The following is a 20816-nucleotide window of genomic DNA, read 5'->3' on the forward strand; positions in this document are numbered from 1 at the left end:
ACGGTACTGGAACCCGGATGGGTAGCAGAAGGAACAATAGCAAATGGAACTAGCGAGGACCAGCTGACGGTGCTGGAACCTGGAGGGGCAGCAGAAGGAACAAGAGCCAATGGCACAACTGTGGACCAGCTGACAGTGCTGGAACACGGTTACTAAGCAGGAGGTCCCTGTGCTACAAAGCACTACCAAGGACCAGCAGACGTTGCTGGAACTCGGATACCAAGAAGGAGGCACCTAGGCCAAAGGCTCTGCCGAGAACCAGCTGATGGTGCTGGAACCCGGATGGGTAGCAGAAGAAACAATAGCAAATGGAACTAGCGAGGACCAGCTGACGGTGCTGGAACCCGGAGGGGCAGCAGAAGGAACAAGAGCCAATGGCACAACTGTGGACCAGCTGACGGTACTGGAACGCGGTTACTAAGCAGGAGGTACCTGTGCAACAAAGCACTACCAAGGACCAGCAGACGTTGCTGGAACTCGGATACCAAGAAGGAGGCACCTAGGCCAAAGGCTCTGCCGAGAACCAGCTGACGGTGCTGGAACCTGGATGGGTAACAGAAGGAACAATAGCAAATGGAACTAGCGAGGACCAGCTGACGATACTGGAACCCGGAGGGGCAGCAGAAGGAACAAGAGCCAATGGCACAACTGTGGACCAGCTGACGGTGCTTGAACTCGGTTACTATGCAGGAGGTACCTGTGCTACAAAGCACTACCAAGGACCAGCAGACGTTGCTGGAACTCGGATACCAAGAAGGAGGCACCTAGGCCAAAGGCTCTGCCGAGAACCAGCTGATGGTGCTGTAACCCGGATGGGTAGCAGAAGAAACAATGGCAAATGGAACTAGCGAGGACCAGCTGACGGTGCTGGAACCCGGAGGGGCAGCAGAAGGAACAAGAGCCAATGGCACAACTGTGGACCAGCTGACGGTGCTGGAACACGGTTACTAAGCAGGAGGTACCTGTGCAACAAAGCACTACCAAAGACCAGCAGATGTTGCTGGAACTTGGATATCAAGAAGGAGGCACCTAGGCCAAAGGCACTTCCGAGAACCAGCTGACGGTGCTGGAACCCGGATGGGTTGCAGAAGGTACCCAGGAAAAAAACTAAGTTGCAAGGCCGTGAGCCGGCCACAGTTACCAAAACCCACAGTCCTACAGGGGGTGCTTGTCCTATTGGCACTATGGAACCTGCCTTTATTACCAGAACCCGCAACCCACATAGGAAGCAACGAAACTGCAAGCACCATAGACTCGGCTAACCCGACCGCAACACGACTGGACAACGTATTGGTGGCAAAGTGACGTTGACACTACCCGGAAAAAGCAGGCACGCTGGAATCAGGCTGGGCAGGAGGGAGTACCCGTGCCAAAGACACTTCTGAGCAGCAACTGGCGATGTTGGAGCCCAGGATCAATTACGGAGCAGGCTGAGGCCTACTTGGAGCAAGTTTTAGATCGGTTGTACACTACAACTGATTGTAACCGTGCTCCACTTAGGCCTCTGGCTCTACTGTCTCTAGTATTTCCCCTGGCCTCCAACCCCGCAAGTTGCTGCTCTGAAGTGGAGTCTGCCCAACCCACACTTGTTCCTGGGTTACAGTCACGTCAGTGGATCCCCTGATGTGTGTCCGGCAAGGTTTCTGTTATGAATGAGTCACCGGAGGAGGAAAAAACAAAAACACAAGCTAAGTCCAGAAAACCGGAGAGTTTGGCAGCCAGTGGACCGCAGACCCCCGATCCCACTCACCACAACCAACAGCAGCCGTGGGGGGCTCCCACGGTGCGCTAGACCCCTCGTCACAGCCGGAGAGCCAAATAAGTCCAAAGAAAGAAAGGGGAAATCTAAACTGCCCCAGAGCAGACCCCAAAGCAATAGACAGCCCCCAACATGTACTGTCGTTGAAAAACAGATGAAAACACAAACGCAGACAGAAAGACAGGCTGAGCAAACGATGGGGCCCAACTAACTAGATAGGAAAGGACAGAAAAGATGCTGGCTGCAATCACGCAAAAAACCTTGCCAAAAATAATGTCCAACACGTCTGATAGAAAAGGCCCTGAAGTCACTAGACTTCAAAATCTCTACATCAGCACTCAGGTATATTGCGAAGACAGAGCAAAGAGATCAACTGATCAGAGACAAAAATGGAGTTCAGCCCGTCCCAACCAGGGCAGGCTGAACACAAACACTAAGTAAACAGACAAAATCTCATGGAAAAATAGCAGAGCAAAAACTTAGCTTTTAGTAGACAGGAACTAAACTGGATGCCGGAGCTCAGAGCAGAAAGGATCACCAGCAATCCCTGCAGGGCGTCGGCTGCCTTATATCCACTCAGAAATTCCGGATATCCAATCACACTCCACCTGTTCAGATGACAGGTTCTTCCCATCCAGATCAATTTCACTACCTCCTTACCTCCTTTCACCAGCAGAGGGAGTTCATCAGACATCAGAGGTGAAGGAGAAAATGAACTCATAACAGGTTTCCTGCTCAGTCCTCATTCACACTACTAGTAATGGGAATGTGGACAGAGCAGGAGACATTGCCGGACACACATCAGGGGATCCACTGACGTGACAGAGCCCCTGTAACCCAGGAACAAGTGTGGATTGTGCAGACGCCACTTCAGAGCAGCTGGCGGGGTTGGAGGCCAGGGGAAAATACTAGAGACAGTAGAGCCAGAGGCCTAAGTGGAGCATGGTTAATAATCAGTAGTAGTGTGACTGTGTAGGCAGCAGGAGACTTTGCCATCCACACAGCAGGGGAGCAGCTGGTGTTACTGAACCCCACTGACACAGGAGCGAGTGTTTCTATCTGCAGACGGCACTTCCAAGCTACAACTGGCTGTGTTGGAGCCCAGGATCAATGCTCCGAGCAGGCTGAGGCCTACTTGGAACAAGTAGAAAATAAGATGTTGCGTGATTTTGAAGGCAGCAGGAGACTTTGCCATCCGCACAGCAGGGGAACAGCGGGCGTTACTGAACCCCACTGACACAGGAGCGAGTGTTTCTATCTGTGCGGACGGCACTTCAAAGCTACAACTGGCTGTGTTGGAGCCCAGGATCAATGCTCCGAGCAGGCTGAGGCCTACTTGGAGCAAGTAGAAAATAAGATGTTGCGTGATTTTGGAGGCAGCAGGAGACTTTGCCAACCGCACAGCAGGGGAACAGCTGGCGTTACTGAACCCCACTGAAACCGGACAGCACTTCCAAGCTACAACTGGCTGTGTTGGAGCCCAGGATGAAGCATGCAGCAGGCAGAGGCCAACTTGCAGCTGGTTTTATAGAGGTTGCAGACTACTACTGATTGAAACCTTCCTCCACTATGGCCTCCGGCTCCACTGTCTCTAGTATTTCCCCTAGCCTCCAACCACGCAAGTTGCTGCTCTGAAGTGGCGTCTGCACAATCCACACTTGTTCCTGGGTTACAGGGGCTCAGTCACGTCAGTTGATCCCCTGATGTGTGTCTGGCAAGGTTTCCTGCTCAGTCCTCATTCACACTACTAGTAATTGGAATGTGGACAGAGCAGGAGACATTGCCGGACACACATCAGGGGATCAACTAACGTGACTGAGCCCCAGTAACTCAGGAACAAGTGTGGATTGTGCAGACGCCACTACAGAGCAGCAACTGGCGGGGTTGGAGGCCAGGGAAAAAACTAGAGACAGTGGAGACAGAGGCCTAAGTGGAGCAAGGTTAAAAATCAGTAGTATGAATGTGGATGGAGCAGGAGACATTGCCGTCTACACAGCAGGGGAACAGCTGGCGTTTCTGAACCCCACTAACACAGGAGCTAGTGTGTTGTTCTCTGGGAAGATGACACTTCTGAACACCAACTGGCGTTGTTGGCGCCCAGGATGAGGCATGGAGCAGGCTGAGGCCTGATGTTGTTGGCATGTGGAGGCAGCAGGAGACTTTGCCGTCTACCCAGCAGGGGAACAGCGGGCGTTACTGAACCCCACTAACACAGGAGCTAGTGTGTTTTTCTCTGTGAAGACGGCACTTCTGAACACCAACTGGCGTTGTTGGAGCCCAGGATGAGGCTTGGAGCAGGCTGAGGCCTGATGTTGTTGGCATGTGGATGGAGCTTGAGACTTTGCCGTCTACACAGTAGGGGAACAGCTGGCATTACTGAACCCCGCTCACACAGGAGCTAGTGTGTTTTTCTCTGTGAAGACGGCACTTCTGGACACCAACTGGCGTTGTTGGAGCCCAGGATGAGGCATGGAGCAGGCTGAGGCCTGATGTTTTGGGCCTGTGGAGTCAGCAGGAGACATTGCCGTCTACACAGCAGGGGAACAGCTGGAGTTTCTGAACCCCACTAACACAGGAGCTAGTGTGTTGTTCTCTGGGAAGACGACACTTCTGAACACCAACTGGCATTGTTGGAGCGCAGGTTGAGGCATGGAGCAGGCTGAGGCCTGATGTTTTCATAGAATCATAGAATCGTAGAGTTGGAAGGGACCTCCTGGGCCATCTGGTCCAACCCCCTGCTCAAAGCAGGATTCGCTAAATCATCCCAGTCCGATGTCTGTCCAGCCTCTGTTTGAAGACTTCCATTGAAGGAGAACTCACCACTTCTTGTGGCAGCCTGTTCCACTCATTGATCACTCTAACTGTCAAAAAGTTTTTTCTAATATCTAATCTGTGTCTCCTCCCATTCAGTTTCATCCCATTGCTTCTAGTCTTTCCTTGTGCAAATGAGAATAAAGTTGATCCTTCTACAATGTGACAGCCCTTGAGATATTTGTAGACAGCTATTAAGTCTCCTCTCAGTCTTCTCTTTTGCAAGCTAAACATTCCCAAATCCTGCAACCTTTCCTCATAAGACAGGGTTTGCAGACCGGTCACCATTCTGGTCGCTCTTTTCTGAACTTGCTCCAGTTTGTTGATGTCTTTTTTAAAATGCGGTGCCCAAAACTGGACACAATATTCCAGATGAGGTCTGACCAAAGAGGAGTAGAGGGAAATAATGACTTCACGTGATCTAGACTGTATGCTTCTGTTAATACATACTAGAATTGCATTTGCCTTTTTTGCTGCTGCATCACACTGTTGACTCATATTCAGTCTGTGATCTATTAGTATACCCAAGTCTTTTTCACATGTGCTGTTGCTTAGCCCTATTCCTCCCATTCTGTATATGCTTTTTTCAATTTTATTGCCCAGATGTAGTACTTTGCATTTTTCCCTGTTAAAAACCATTCTGTTAGTTGTTGCCCACTTCTCCAGTTTATTTATATCTTTTTGAATCCTCTCTCTCCTCTAGTATTAGCTATCCCTCCTAGCTTTGTGTCATCAGCAAATTTAATCAGTTTACCCTCAATTCCTTCATCTAAATCGTTGATAAAGATGTTGAACAATACAGGGCCCAGGACAGAGCCCTGTGGTACCCCACTTGAGACATTCTTCCAACTGGATGTGCAGCCATTTACAACCACTCTTTGGGTCCGATCACTAAGCCAGTTATGAATCCACCTAACAGTTGCCTTGTCCATTCCATACTTAGTCATTTTTTCAATAAGGATTGTATGAGATACTTTGTCAAATGCTTTGCTGAAGTCAAGATATACTATATCTACAGCATTTCCTTGATCCACCCAATCAGTAATTCCGTGGGCCTGTGGAGTCAGCAGGAGACATTGCTGTGTACACAGCAGGGGAACAGCTGGCGTTTCTGAACCCCACTAACACAGGAGCTAGTGTGTTGTTCTCTGGGAAGACGACACTTCTGAACACCAACTGGCGTTGTTGTTGTTGTTGTGAGGCATGGAGCAGGCTGAGGCCTGATGTTTTGGGCCTGTGGAGTCATTAGGAGACATTGCAGTCTACACAGCAGGGGAACAGCTGGCGTTTCTGAACCCCACTAACACAGGAGCTAGTGTGTTGTTCTCTGCGAAGACGACACTTCTGAACACCAACTGGCGTTGTTGGAGCCCAGGTTGAGGCATGGAGCAGGCTGAGGCCTGATGTTTTGGGCCTGTGGAGTCAGCAGGAGACATTGCCATCTACACAGCAGGGGAACAGCTGGCGTTTCTGAACCCCACTAACGCAGGAGCTAGTGTGTTGTTCTCTGGGAAGACGACACTTCTGAACACCAACTGGCGTTGTTGGCGCCCAGGATGAGGCATAGAGCAGGCTGAGGCCTGATGTTGTTGGCATGTGGAGGCAGCAGGAGACTTTGCCGTCTACACAGCAGGGGAACAGCTGGCGTTACTGAACCCCAATAACACAGGAGCTAGTGTGTTTTTCTCTGTGAAGACGGCACTTCTGAACACCAACTGGCGTTGTTGGAGCCCAGGATGAGGCATGCAGCAGGCGGAGGCCAAATTGCAGCTGGTTTTATAGAGGTTGTAGACTACTACTGATTGTAACCGTGCTCCACTTAGGCCTCTGGCTCCACTGTCTCTAGTATTTTCCCTAGCCTCCATCCCCGCCAGTTACAGCTCTGAAGTGGCGTCGGCACAATCCACACTTGTTCCTGGGTTACAGGGGCTCAATCACGTCAGGCCGGGGTGGATCAGCCTCCGATTTGGAGGGCGGGGTGGATCAGCCTCCGATTTGGAGGGCGGGGTGGATCAGCCTCCGATTTGGAGGCCGGGGTGGATCAGCCTCCGATTTGGAGGCCGGGGTGGATCAGCGTCCGATTTGGAGGCCGGGGTGGCTCAGCCTCCGATTTGGAGGCCGGGGTGGCTCAGCCTCCGATTTGGAGGCCGGGGTGGCTCAGCCTCCGATTTGGAGGCCGGGGTGGCTCAGTCTCCGATTTGGTGTGTCGGCCCTTTAAGACTCATTTGAGTGCGCTGGCCCTTTAACAATCACTTTGGCGCGTTGGCCCTTTAAGAGCTAGTTTGGCTCACTGGGCTTCTTTTAAATCCACTTTGGCGCACACATTCTTTCTCAGGGGCATGTGTCATGTGATGAAGCTAGATTTGCATTTGTGCTGTGGGTTTCGCTTTAAGAGCTGATATTATGTGGCAGAAGCACTGTGCTGGGGTTCAAGTGAAGTTCGTAGGCGTTGGCATAGTAACTGGGTCTGCCTGCGCATATCAATGAGCTCAACTGTCATTTCAATCGCCTCAGGGCACGTTTTGCCATTTCCTATTGAAAAGCATTGGAGACAGTGCATTCCAATGACGGGAAAAAAAATTTTCAAACGCAAATTGCGCAAAAACTACAAATCCGATCGACACGAAAAATACTTAGCACACCTCTCATGGACGCTGGCTTCGAAACGACACCTCAACGGAGTCTGTGCGTGTAGCGGTTTGGGCCGCATTAATTGCGGAAATCAACTTAATAATAATAAGAAGAAGAACTAGATGTGTATTTCCTGAAGGAAGTACAGATAGTGGTTTGAAATGGTGCCCGGTCTGCCCCTTTAAGAGAGACTTGCCTGCTGCCCCTGCAAGACTTTCAACTCAGGAACCGTTTTAAATGTGGGTGCCTCTCAGGGGCCACTTTGGCCTCAGGGTCTGATTTGGTGGGTGGGGCCCCTCAGGATCCGATTCGGTGGCCTGGGCTCCTCAGGATTTGAATTAGTTGCCGGGATTCCTCAGGGTCCAATTTTGTGGGTGTGGCCCCTCAGGGTCGGATTTTGTGGGTGTTTGCCCCTCAGGGTCCGATTTTGTGGGTGGGTCCCCTCAGGGTCCGATTTTATGGGTGGGGACCCTCAGGGTCCGATTTTGTGGGTGGGGCCCCTCATGGTCTGATTTTGTGGGTGGGGCCCCTCAGGGTATGATTTTGTGTCCGGGGCCCCTCAGGGTCCGATTTTATGGCCGGGGCCCCTCAGGGTCTGATTTTATGGCCGGGGCCCCTCAGGGTCTGATTTTGCAGGTGGGGCCTCTCAGGGTCCGATTTTGTGGGTGGGGCCCCTCAGGGTCCGATTTTGTGGCTGGGGCCCCTCACGGTCCGATTTTGTTGATTGGGCCCCTCAGGGTCCGATTTTGAGGGTGGGGCCCCTCGGCTTGAATTGTTGGCCGGGATCTCTCAGGCTCCTATTTTGTGGGTGTGGCCTCTCTGGGTCTGATTTGGTGGGTGGGGCCACTCTGGGTAAGATTTGGAGGCTGGGGTCGCTCAGCCTCCAATTTGGAGGCCGGGGTCGTTGAGCTTCCGATTTGGAGGCCGAGGTCAAAGAGCCTCCGATTTGGAGGCCGGAGTCGATGAGCTTCCGATTTGGAGGCCGGGGTCGATGAGCCTCCGATTTGGAGGCCGGGGTGGCTCAGCCTCCGATTTGGAGGCCGGGTTGGCTCAGCCTCCGATTTGTAGGCCGGGGTGGCTCAGCCTCCGATTTGGAGGCCGGGGTGGCTCAGCCTCCGATTTGGAGGCCGGGGTGGCTCAGCCTCCGATTTGGAGGCTGGGGTGGCTCAGCCTCTGATTTGGAGGCCTGGGTCGATCAGCCTCCGATTTGGAGGCCGGGGTGGATCAGGCTCCGATTTGGAGGCCGTGGTGGATCAGGCTCCGATTTGGAGGCCGGGGTGGATCAGCCTCCCATTTGGAGGCCGGGGTGGCTCATTGTCCGATTTGGAGGCCGGGGTGGCTCAGCCTCCGATTTGGAGGCCGGGGTGGCTCAGTCTCCGATTTGGTGTGTCGGCCCTTTAAGACTCATTTGAGTGCGCTGGCCCTTTAACAATCACTTTGGCACGTTGGCCCTTTAAGAGCTAGTTTGGCTCACTGGGCTTCTTTTAAATCCACTTTGGCGCACACATTCTTTCTCAGGGGCATGTGTCATGTGATGAAGCTAGATTTGCATTTGTGCTGTGGGTTTCGCTTTAAGAGCTGATATTATGTGGCAGAAGCACTGTGCTGGGGTTCAAGTGAAGTTCGTAGGCGTTGGCATAGTAACTGGGTCTGCCTGCGCATATCAATGAGCTCAACTGTCATTTCAATCGCCTCAGGGCACGTTTTGCCATTTCCTATTGAAAAGCATTGGAGACAGTGCATTCCAATGACGGGAAAAAAAAATTTCAAACGCAAATTGCGCAAAAACTACAAATCCGATCGACACGAAAAATACTTAGCACACCTCTCATGGACGCTGGCTTCGAAACGACACCTCAACGGAGTCTGTGCGTGTAGCGGTTCGGGCCGCATTAATTGCGGAAATCAACTTAATAATAATAATAAGGAGAAGAAGAATAAGTTAGCAGCGTTCGGATTACAATATAGTGTTTTTTTCAAACCACTATAATAAGTTAGCAGCGTTCGGATTACAATATAGTGGTTTTTTCAAACCACTATAATAAGTTAGCAGCGTTCGGATTACATGATAGTGCTTTCTTTAAAGCACTATAAATAAAAGAAATCGGATTACAATATGTTGTTTGAACCTAGAGGTTCAAGCACCATAATAATCTCCCTTTACCCAAGGACAATTAGTGAAATGTAAAAAAACAACTCCAATAAAAAAACACATGGTGTCAATGCATGCATGATTTGGCTGAAGAAAATAAAATATGTATCTTGTACAGTGAACACTAAGGGTACGTGCCCTCGATCAGGAGCAGCGGCGTTTTGGAAGCGGCTCGCCTGGTCTACGTTCAAAATGCTGCTTTGTACATTACAAGCACAGTGGATGGGAGTTATAGAAATCTCCTGCCCATTGTGCTTCTATTTGATGCTGTGTAAACTCGTCCCCGGTGCAGGCTTACGAGCTGCAGCGGAGACGCTAGTCTCCGCAACAGAAATTTCCACCATGTAAATGTATTGGATGCAGTAAATCCGCATGGTTCAGTGAACATATGCAGATTTAACTGGGTGATTAGAGCGTAGAGTTTTGGATGCCGCTAAAATACGCGGCGTCCAAAGTGCTGCCATTTCCTTATCGTGGGCATGTACCCTAAAGAGGAAAACAAATCACAATGTCACCTTCCATATAAAATTCATCAGAAAAATGTACAGACCCCAAAATGTTGGATGAAAACTACAGCCCATAAAGAAAAAAATAAGGCTTGATGCAGCAATAAAACTATCTGCTGAAAAAAAAACAATTGACACTCAGAATATGACGGGTGGGAACTTTTTTTTATAATAACAAAACCTTAATAAAAGGTTTTTTTTTCTTTTTATTAAATTTTTCCCCACCTGGATTTTTTTTTCAGAACCTTACTATGTAAAATGAATGGTGTTTAAAACTACAACTCGTCCCAAAACTACAACTCGTCCCTCGCAATTTAATATTGATAGGGAAATAAAAAAAAAAATTATGGCTCTAAAAGGAAAAATGGCTGTCTCCTAGAGGTTAAAGCCTTATGTAATAGGCAAAGATAGGTGCCTGTTTTACCACATCAAAGTGACAGGGCGGGTACGCCCTTACTTACGTAACGCTCACTAATATACGAATTAGGCACACTGAATACAGTTTTATGGTAAAACAATAATGTAACAATTTATTAAGATTACATCAGGATAATGCTGAATTATGGAATGGCAAATATAATAGTACCCTGTTTTGTTAATTAATTCATTTCATGTGAATCATACAATTAATATGAAGTATAGTACATAGAGAAATAAGCATCAATACATTACCAAGTAGTATTGCAACATCACTTCTCCACTGGAGAGACCACAGTGTCAACAAGAAGGAAATACTCTGGTCTTTTAATCACAGAAACTGTGCACCCACGATACCTTCTTGAAATGTCCCAACCTCATTGACACAGGGTCCACCTTTTTATACACAAAACTCCCACGTTACATTTGTGCAGTATGTTTAGGCTGATGTTATGAGTTCATTTTCCCCTTCACCATTGAGGTCTGATGAACTCCCTCTTCTGGTGAAGGAAGGTAGTGAGGCTGATTACCAAGCACCTGAGCTGGTAGAGGATGACTGGGTGACGGGGATTTCTGACTGGATATAAGGCAGCCGACGCCCTTCTGCCTCGCTGGTGATTTCTCTGAGGGATTCTAGGAGACCAGTCTGATTCCTGCTCCTCAAAAGCTAAGTTTTCTGCTTTGCCTTTTTGCATTTGTGTTTTGGTTTTATTTTGCCTTGCTTTTCTGGATTCTGCCATTCCCTGCTGGGGTGAGCTGAATTCCTTTTTGTCTGTTTGCTCTGTCTTCAGAAAATACCTGAGTACTGACATAGTCTTTTTGAAGCCTAGCGTCTTAAGGGCCTTTTTTCTCTGTCAGTCTGTTGGCTCTTGTTTTGATAGGGTTTTTGGCGGATTACAGACAGCAGCTTTCCTATCCTGTCCTATCTAGTTAGCTTGGGCCCCATCATTTGCTCAGTCTATCTTTCTATCTGTGTTGGTGTTTTTTCTTCTTGCTTCACCGTCATTATATGTTGGGGGCTGCCTATTGCTTTGGGGTCTGCTCTGAGGCAGTTTAGATTTCCCTTTCTGTCTTTAGGCTATATAGCTCTCCGGCTGTGATCGAGGGGTCTAGGGCACCGTAGGAACCCCCCACGGCTACTGCTAGTTGTTGATAGGTTCAGGGGTCTGCAATCCGATAGCTGCCAACTGCTCTGGTTTTCTGGACTTAGCTAGCATTTCTGTTTTTGCCTCCTACTGTGACTCATTCATAACAGGCTGAATCATCAGAATCTTGAAATTGCACAAGACTTCAAGGTCTGTTTGTTATAGCCTACTACAATCTTAGAGTTTGTTTGCACCAACCAGAGATTTGTTTGCCATTAGCATGTCTCTTAACAATAGCACAATGCATCAGCTTTGTTTTGCTACTGATTATAACCCAAGATCTGTTTGCCTCTAACAATCAATGCTGCCTGTCCAGGTCCAACATATGTTGGTTGTTATAAAGTTAACTCTTCATGCTCATAGCATAACGCTCTAAGATGGTAGCATATGGGCAGCATGACTTCCATAATCACCTATTCTGAAAACTGGATACCTATCGTAACCCAGGCACACACGCATACTTGTCCCATGTGTATCACAATCGGTCCTAGATTATTGATGTCATGCATGATCATTGCTACATGAGACCATAAAACATTTTGGTCTCCCTTGTCTTCGAGCATCATACTATTATTGAACACAAGACTTCCTTGTTCAAGCAGCATAAATATTCATTAAAGATACAGTTGTTATTCCTATTGTCTTTGTAATTTTCCGAGCACATGTGTAATAATACACCACACAGAATTAGTTGGAAAGCTCCTTCCCATCAACCACCCCACAATTGGCAGGGTATAGTAAAGAGAAAGTATTCAGTCAAAGCAAATATCTCTTGTGTGCAAATCAGGATAAGGAATCATTGAAACACAGAGCTTCAAAGACCAAAGAACAATAAACCTTATCAACCTTGTCTTACGGTATTAACAAAGAGCAAACGCTTTGTGGCTCAGTATCTAAGTTCATCATTAATTATATTACACCATAGTATATTGCAATATATAGTGTTTGGATTCAAACAGCCATATTTCATATTTGCAATACTTTCCACCCTTGGTCTAATGACCACACTATATCAAAGCATATAAACAATATATTACAATATGTAGGCTATAAGATATCCATATTTTTATTAGCACCACAGTGCCTTACATGGCAGGTGTAAAGGCCGGTGTTTGGCCCCTGGTGGCCATAACAACTCTTTGGCACACAATCGTGGGGCCTACTGCCGGACTTTAGGCCTGCCATGTATGGACGCCTGCTGTAGTTCTTAGTGGAGGGGATGCAGCGCTAAATCGGATGTGATACGTAGCGGAATATGTCTTCTCCCTCAGGACCAACTGCAGTCATGGATACGAGGAAACACCAGTAAATGTGCCCGTTCCATATTTATATTTGATGAAATGGACAAGCTCCACTCTGGTCTTATCAACGCCATCAAGCCTTTCCTGGACTACTATGAGCATATAGATGGCGTCTCCTATCGCAAAGCCATCGTTATTTTTCTCAGGTACCCCCGCCATCTCCACGTGTCACAAGTTTCCATAGAGGCAACTAAAACTTTCTCTTCCAAAGAACAGTAAAGCAGGCCCTGTTGCTCACAGCAACCAATGAGAACACAGCTTTCATTTCTTAGACTGCTTTGAAAAAATGAAAGCTGTGTTGTGATTGGTTGCTATGGACAACGAGGCCTAGTCTTCATCTTTGACATTTGAGACCCACTGATCGTGGTGAAAAGGCCAGTTGTAAGGAACGCTGTTTCTTAGTAAATTATGGATGATAATGGGCATGGCTGTCACTTGTAACTAATGCCCTGTGCCCGTCTGGTACTTGCCATTTTGGCTGTAGTAAAATTAGGTGGTGAGCACTGTGGACTGACAATTTTCCCAGAAACGGATATAATTACTGACTAATGTACTAAAATATTGACCAGTTGTGAAATGGCAAGTCCTGGGAGCTGTAGACTGACAGGACATGCTGGGAATTGCAGTATCAGACAAGTTAGAGGGCCGCAGGTTGAACGCCACTGAACCTGACAAAAGGGGAAGCGTCAGGGAATTGTATTCACTGGGAGATTGTCAAACGCCTATTTGAGTATGTAAAAATGTAATAAATCAGATTGGAATATAACCCTCATCGGGGCATTTTCTGTGTCATTTTCCCTCAGCAATGGTGGTGATGATCTCGTCAATAGACTGATGCTGCAGTTTTGGAGTTCTGGAAAAAAAGAGAGAAGATCTGGAGCTGAAGGATGTGGAGAATGTGCTGTCAGTCGAGCTGTTCAATAATAAAAACAGTGAGTGCGTCCATGCAAGATCTTAGAGAAGCCCTCCTCCCATCAACGTTGGTATCCTCTTAATATAGTACAATCATCATATTATATAGCACTGTGTACTTACAATTGTCATTTTCTACTCAGATTATTCATCTCTTTTCTATGCTCTATGTAGAAAAAGGAAGTCTCTTGTCCCTGCATTTATCTTTCTCCTGACTCATCTGCCCCCCACTCTGCCTGCCAGGGACTTTTGCAGTGACTAATGACTCATACAGGGAAAATTGACCTCCTGTTTCTACATGGAGTTAAGAAGGATTCAGCTGGTCAGTTATTAATCACCTGATGTCATAAACCTAATGGAAAAGAGAAGAATTATCTAGGTAGAAAGGCAAAATGAGCAATTGTAAGTACACAGTGCTGTATAATATGATGACTGCAACTGCAATATATTAAGAGGATAAAGCCTTTGATAGGATGAGTGCTTCCTTAAATGGTTGCTGTATGTTGTTGTAAACTCTAAATTGTTTACGTAAACTTTTTATAAATCAATAGTACAAGTGAACATAAGCCGTGTAATATAGTTTATCAGAGAAATCTACTTCTTTCTACACTTATGAGCCGCTTCTCCATCCCCACCTCCATTTAAAATAATCAATCGCTCGGAAAAATGGTTACTTGGTCCAAACAAGATGGAAAGCCATCTTACTGAAGGTCCAATTTACAGTGAGGAGGAGAATAGTTTGTCAGCAGGCAGAGAGATCCAACTTACCTTTTTAGTAAATGATTTATGTCACCCCAGAGCTGGATTCACAGCTACACTCACTACTACTGTATAATGTCCTCCATGCTACTGCTTCTGAACATGTACTGCATAGAGACAATAGAGTAGGAATCCCTCATGCGTGTGTGTGCTGTGTATGGTAGACATAATAGCAGCTAGTCTCTATCCACTAGGTCAGTGACAACTGATAATCAGGGGAAAACTGGTGAAAAATGCAGGATACAAAGTATATAATGTCCTTCTGATGTGCTTTATACATAAAGGTGTCTCATTGTTTACAAGATCTCTGATTACTTTCAGTGAATGGGAACCTGTCCTGATCACGCCCTGCTGACGGGTAGTACGTATGTTGAGAGCTGTTTGCTTTGATGTGATCAGGACAGGATACCAGATTCTTCGCTGACAACAAGCAGAAATCTTAAACCCTTAACAACCGCCGATACGCCTTTTAATAGCGGCAGTTAAGGGTACTTATTGGCGCTGAGAAATAAAGTTATAGCAACCTCCCCCTCCCTTCAGTGTCGGAAAATCTCTGGGGTCTTGGCTACCGCCAAAAAAAGGCCCATTTCCTATTTATTTCTCTCTCCCCTGATATGATCTAGCACATCAGAGGAGAGAGAGAAATAGGGCCCCCCACCCCCAATACCTGCGGTGTCCTCTGGTCCCTCCGGCTGTGTTCCCCGGCCCTTGGCATTGTCTTCCGGGAAGAGATCTGCCGGCTGGCAACAATAGATTTTTTTCTATTGGTTCATTTTGATCACTGTGATAGACCCTATCACAGTGATCAAAATAAGAAAAGAAAAATAGTAAATCAAATTCCCCTTCATCACCCCCTTAGTTAGGGAAAAATAATAAAACAAAAAAAAGTTTTCTCTTCCGTTATGGTTGGGGTTATAGCTAGGGTTAGGACTGGGGTTGGGGCTATGGTTGCGGATGAGATTAGGGCTGTGTTAGGGTTGCAGTTAGAATTGGGGTGGGGGTCCACTAGGTACATCATGGGGTCTCCAAACATGACATGGCACCCACCAATGATTCCAGACAATTTTGTGTTCAAAAAGTCAAACGGTGCTCTCTCCATTCTGAGCCCTGCCATGCGCCCAAACAGTAGCTTTCCCCCACATACAGGTTATCTCCTTACTCAGGAGAAATTGCACAACAAGTTTTGTGGTCCATTTTCTCCTGACACCCTTGTGAAAATAAAAAAGTTTGGTTCCAAAGTAAATTTTTTTTGTGAAAAAATTAAAATGTTCATTTTTTCCTTCCACATTGCTTTAGTTCTCGTGAAGCACCTGAAGGGTTAACAAGCTTCTTGAATGTGGTTTTGCGCACCTTGAGGGGTGCTGTTTTTACAATGGTGTCACTTTTTACGTATTTTCTGTTACATTGAACCCCAACTCACTTCAAATGTGAGGTGGTCCCTAATAAAAAATGGTTTTGCAAATTTTGTTGGAAAAATGAGAAATCGCTGGTCAGCTTTTAACCCTTATAATTTCCTAATAAAAAAAATTGTTTCCAAAATCGTGCTGATGTAAAGTAGACATGTGGAAAATGTTATTTATTAACTATTTTGTGCAATATGACTCTGATTTAAGGGCACAAAAATTAAAAGTTTGAAAATTGCAAAATTTTAAAAATATTTGCTAAGTTTTCACTTTTTTCATAAATAAACGCAAGTTATATAGCAGAAATTTCACCACTTACATGAAGTACAATATGTCATGAAAAAACATTCTCAGAATCAGTGGGATCCGTTGAAGCATTCCAGAGTAATTGCCTCATATAGTGTCAGTAATCAGAATTGTATAAACTGGCTGGGTCAGGGAATCTGTCACCCCATTTTTGCCCCATAAGCTGGGGACACCGCCATCAGGGGCTTATCTTCAGCATTCGGTAATGCTGTAGATAAGCCCCCGATGGAACCTGAAAGAGAAGAAAAACACGTTAGATTATACTCACCGGGGGCGCAGTCGTGTGCGGTGGGTGTCGCGGTCCGGTCCATCGCCTCCCATCTTCATACAATGACGTCCTCCTGCTTGCTTCTCCTTCGGCTCCTGCGCATGCGTACTTTATCTGCCCTGTTGAGGGCAGAGTAAAGTACTGCAGTGCGCAGGCACCAGGAAAGGTCAGAGAGGTCCGGCGCCTGCGCACTGCAGTACTCTGCTCTGCCCTCAATAGGACAGAGAAAGTACGGTATGCCTGCGCAGGAGCTGAGGGAGAAGCAAGGAGGAGGACATCATCGTATGAAGATGGGAAGCGCCCGACGGGACGGCGACACCCATCGGACCGAACCGAACGCCGGGGTGAGTATAATCTAACTCTTTTTTCAAATCTTGCAGGTTTCATCGGGGGCTTATATACAGCATTACAGAATGCTGTAGATAAGACCCTGATGGCAGTGGCCCCAGCTTATGGGGCAAAAATGGGGTGACAGACTCCCTACATACATATTCTAGAATACCTGATGCGTTAGAATATCTCAGATACTGCTGCAGTGGTGACTTCATGACTGTAGCAGGTGACTGCTGCTGCTAATTGGAGGAAGACGGCATGAGACATCTACCTTGGTGTTACCCCTGATCCCATTAGTTGAGCACTCTGCGGGCTTGTCAGCATAGATTGGGGGCAGCGATGGAGCGATCTGGGGCAGTGTCAAGCATTTTTTTTTCTTTTTAAACAGAGCATGCCTGTGCAATTAAAAGCTGAAAGAAGAAAACCCCCATTAACCTTCTGGTGCACCATGCCGCTGTCATTGACCTGTCTACAATCCAACAGGTGGCCAACTTTAACTGTATACAACCTGACCACCTGTGTGCCATGGTGTACAAGAGCACTTACCTAATGGGGGTCTTCAGTCATACCATGCAAGTGCACAGATCTCCCCTGTACCCGGATATAAGTGGGACTAATTGTGTTAACTTCCTTGCCCAGGTGGCTTCGGCATAGTGGCCTCTCTGAGAAGAACCTGATAGATTACTTTGTCCCGTTTCTGCCTCTGGAGTTCCTTCATGTGAAGAAATGTGTTTTGGCGGAGCTCAGACTTAGCGGCTTTTACGAGGATGAAACGTTGGCATCTCGGGTCGCTAAGGAAATGACATATTTACCAAAAGAAACAAAGCTGTTTGCTGACAAAGGCAGTAAAACCGTGTCCACCAAGCTGGACTTCATACTTTAGCTGCACTGACCCGTGCTGCCTCAAACTTGCAGAACTTTACTGTGCCCCAACACTTCACCTCCCTCTGTTCTGTTTATGAATGGCAGGAATTGAGGAGGGTTTTATTCACATTGAATGTCATTTTATACCTACAGATCTCAGCAAACACTACACTTATTGTGGGTATCATTAGTTACCGTTTGCTTCAGTGATTTAATGAGTTTTGGAAGGCTCCTCCATTGCCCCTTTGGACTTACAGCAGAAGGATTCTGGTACCCTGGTGAATGCCACCTAGATACAGCGCTGAAGGAGCAGAGGAGCGATTACTGGACGACTTCCCCTTTCTTTGCCCAGCTCATGTGCAGGACATGCAAGGACCACCCTACCAGTGCTTCAAGGGTTGTTCCTATCAGATATTTAAGGCATAACCATCAGATATGCCATGAATGTATAACAGATGAGGTCCCCTCCCTGCGGCTGTGAATGGAGAGGTGGTCGTGCACTAGTCACTGTTATTAGAGCTGCAAAAAGTAGAGTGTGACTTTTTTGGGGGGACTCCCATAAAAGTGACCAGAGAGCATTTCTGTGCAGCCACCTCTCTATTCACATAAGCTCCAGAACCAGTGTGAATGAAGGGGTGAAGGCTTCCCCCGTTCTGGAGAGGTGGGATCTGCACTGATTTAACAATTATGGCTTTAGATCCACAATGGCTGGGTGGGCATGATTGGCATTACCTGTACCCTTGTCCTGTAATCCTCTACAGCACCTCAACTAGAGCCGGCACCAGTGGACAGGAGTGATCTGGGTTGGCATCAATAACCACTTATGTATACCACTACCATTTAATGGATAGTTTGCTTCCTACTCAACACAATCTTCTTATCCATTGCTTGACCTCTGCCATCCAGCCTTGTGATGCTGGATTTCAGTGGGTAGCGCAGCTTGTTTTTTATTAAATGGTTCCCTGCACTTTTTATCTTACAGCCCCACCACCACCAGTAATGAGTGTGGGGGATATCAATATAGAAGCAATACAAGCTGCCGCCTAAATTGAACTTGTGAACAGGCCAGGTCTATTAAAGCTGTATAATGGGGCGCCCTTCAGTCCTTTAACAACTCCGTATTTCCCAGTAGGAACCAGAGGAAGAGGACAGCCCCTCTAAGTTGCACTCCTAGAGACATGACTGAATCCTGTATCCTATAGATGCGATTATCGCATGACTTTGGGTGTCACTACATTTCAGATTATGTTCTACCTAAACGTTATAATCAGGAACTTGTTAATATATATAAAATTTTGATATATGCGTAATAACGGATTTTTACGGATTGGATGCTGCACATTTCCACTGAAAAGCAAGAGAATGTAGAATATGGCACTCTTTCTGTGGGATAAACTTGTTTTGGGGATATATATATATGTTTTTTTCACATACATTTCATGAACTACTACAGGTAATATATGAGAAAGAAGGAACTACCATGTGATGTACATGAACCACAAATTGATGAATGTGTAAATATGAAAAGTAAAAATCAAGAAAATATAACAAAAATAATATTTATTATTATAGATTTTAGCACAATATACGGCAACAATGTATAAAAGACATATAAAATTGTTATATAGTATGGCAGACAGAACACCTCAATGTATTAGTAATTACATACTTTGTTAATCCACTGCACAGGAAAATTTGAAATGAACAAAATCAAAAATATATAATAGTCCCCAAATACAATAGCAAGAAAAGTGAACGTATATAAATAAAGTGAAAAACAAATAAAAAATAATAATACACAATGAAAAAATAGTCAAATATAAAACGCTATATAGCAATTGTGATAAAATGACATATACACTCACTGGCCACTTTATTAGGTACACCATGCTAGTAACGGGTTGGACCCCCTTTTGCCTTCAGAACTGCCTCAATTCTTCGTGGCAGAGATTCAACAAGGTGCTGGAAGCATTCCTCAGAGATTTTGGACCATATTGACATGATGGCATCACACAGTTGGCGCAGATTTGTCGGCTGCACATCCCTGATGCGAATCTCCCGTTCCACCACATCCCAAAGATGCTCTATTGGATTGAGATCTGGTGACTGAGGAAGCCATTTGAGTACAGTGAACTCATTGTCATGTTCAAGAAACCAATCTGAGATGATTCGAGCTTTATGACATGGCGCATTATCCTGCTGAAAGTAGCCATCAGATGTTGGGTACATTGTGGTCATAAAGGGATGGACATGGTCAGCAACAATACTCAGGTAGGCTGTGGAGTTGCAACGATGCTCAATTGGTACCAAGGGGCCCAAAGAGTGCCAAGAAAAAATTCCCCACACCATGACACCACCACCACCAGCCTGAACCGTTGATACAAGGCAGGATGGATCCATGCTTTCATGTTGTTTACGCCAAATTCTGACCCTACCATCCGAATGTCGCAGCAGAAATCGAGACTCATCAGACCAGGCAACGTTTTTCCAATCTTCTACTGTCCAATTTCGATGAGCTTGTGCAAATTGTAGCCTCAGTTTCCTGTTCTTAGCTGAGAGGAGTGGTACCCAGTGTGGTCTTCTGCTGCTGTAGCCCATCTGCCTCAAAGTTCGACGCACTGTGCGTTCAGAGATGCTCTTCTGCCTACCTTGGTTGTAACGGGTGGCAATTTGAGTCACTGTTGCCTTTCTATCAGCTCGAACCAGTCTGCCCATTCTCCTCTGACCTCTGGCATTAACAAGGCATTTCCGGCCACAGAACTGCCGCTCACTGGATTTTTTTTTTTTCTCGGACCATTCTCTGTAAACCCTAGAGATGGTTGTGCGTGAAAATCCCAGTAGATCAGCAGTTTCTGAAATACTCAGACCAGCCCTTCTGGCACCAACAATCATGCCACGTTCAAAGGCACTCAAATCACCTTTCTTCCCCATACTGATGCTCGGTTTGAACTGCAGGAGATTGTCTTGACCATGTCTACATGCCTAAATGCACTGAGTTGCCGCCATGTGATTGGCTGATTAGAAATTAAGTCTTAACACACAGTTGGACAAGTGTACCTAATAAAGTGGCCAGTGAGTGTATATTAATAATATGTGTAAAAAACACAGAAGTGGGAAATGTGAAAAAAAGAAAAAGTAATGACTGCTATAATAATGGGGTAAAAAATAGTACTGAGCTCAAAGTACTATATGTAGCGCTATATGTTAGAATGGATCAGCAAAAAAATGCAATCTACAATAAAAGGAGCG

The 20816-nt window shown here is 46.3% G+C and overlaps 1 protein-coding gene across 1 annotated transcript in view; it reads left to right on the forward strand.

The window, feature by feature from the left end:
* The window catches only part of LOC141097730 (torsin-1B-like), a 147100-nt gene extending 133446 nt beyond the window's left edge, over positions 1-13654 (forward strand). The window contains exons 5-6 of the transcript XR_012234033.1: positions 12693-12868; positions 13526-13654. The gene's annotated coding sequence lies outside the window, so the exon portion shown is untranslated. The remainder of the gene's footprint in view (positions 1-12692; positions 12869-13525) is intronic.
* The last annotated feature ends 7162 nt before the right edge of the window (positions 13655-20816 follow it).

The sequence above is a fragment of the Dendrobates tinctorius genome, unplaced genomic scaffold (genome assembly GCF_039654945.1).
Source record: "Dendrobates tinctorius isolate UK_male_01 unplaced genomic scaffold, ASM3965494v1 ptg000086l, whole genome shotgun sequence".
Classification (NCBI taxonomy): Eukaryota; Metazoa; Chordata; class Amphibia; order Anura; family Dendrobatidae; genus Dendrobates; species Dendrobates tinctorius.